The sequence below is a fragment of the Apis dorsata genome, unplaced genomic scaffold, assembly GCF_000469605.1.
Source record: "Apis dorsata unplaced genomic scaffold, Apis dorsata 1.3 scaffold_74, whole genome shotgun sequence".
NCBI lineage: Eukaryota > Metazoa > Arthropoda > Insecta > Hymenoptera > Apidae > Apis > Apis dorsata.
Window position 1 is genome coordinate 416,184 of NW_006263372.1, and position 979 is coordinate 417,162.

The following is a 979-nucleotide window of genomic DNA, read 5'->3' on the forward strand; positions in this document are numbered from 1 at the left end:
TCAAGGCCGAACAATCGATCAAAGATAAGAGATTTTACGAGCCAATTCATAGTTCATGAGATGTTGCATGGTTGCAAAGAATTGCAGAATTGCTTCATTGAAACATTGCTTCTTGAGATCTCGTCTCGATGTGATTATTTATTATCATATTATTTATTATAGTTGATTTTTTTTTGTATTTTAATTTAATATTCTTTTTTATTTTTAATTTACTTATTTATATTTTTTATGTTATATTATTTATGTATGAATATATAATGAGAAAAGAAGAATAGAATGCGAAGGAATATATATTGGATTGCATGGAAGGTGATTTGTAAATGTTTTCGCGAACCATTGGCGGATATGACGCTGGAATAATTTGTCACACACGATTGGAGACAGTAACTATAACGAAGGCTCGAATTCCGAGTAGGGCGCAATCGATTCGGAACAGGTACAAATACGTTAACAATTGGTTGAAGAAAAATTGGTTGGACAAAATAAATATCTATATCATTTATATTTATATGTTTAATTACATTACTTAAAAATCAATGATGTTTAAGCGTCAAATTTATCATTAATCATTTCAGATTTGATTTGATTTTGTAATAAATGTTAATTGTAATATAAGTTTTTTTAATAACAATCGAAATAATTAAAATATTTAAAATCTGTTTATGAATTCCAAATTTTAATATATCATCATAGAAAAGATTATCCCAAAATTAATTGAAAAAATCAACTATTATAGAATTGTAAAAAAATTTACTCGATTATTTCGACATCAATGTAGAAGTTAATTAGTTGATGACAAGATAATGGAATTTTAACGAAAAATATAATTATATTTGATACAGGTGTAGTAATAATTAAGCTGCTGTCACTCATCCAATATTACATAATATTTACTTCGTTTTCGCGACAATGGTATTCCCTCCTCCTCATTGCATGAAAATGTTACGATAACTTATCTGTAAAAAAAAAAAAAAAAAAA

General features: G+C 25.9%; 2 long non-coding RNA genes across 2 annotated transcripts in view; one reads left to right on the forward strand and one right to left on the reverse strand.

The window, feature by feature from the left end:
- The first annotated feature begins 258 nt into the window (after nt 1-258).
- LOC102673505 lies at nt 259-935 on the forward strand. Its single transcript, XR_420980.2, has 2 exons — nt 259-436; nt 737-935. It is a non-coding gene; the product is annotated as an uncharacterized LOC102673505 (long non-coding RNA).
- The window catches only part of LOC102673406, a 5,012-nt gene continuing 4,706 nt past the window's right edge, over nt 674-979 (reverse strand). The window contains exon 4 of the long non-coding RNA XR_004149576.1: nt 674-956. This is a non-coding gene — a long non-coding RNA (uncharacterized LOC102673406). The remainder of the gene's footprint in view (nt 957-979) is intronic.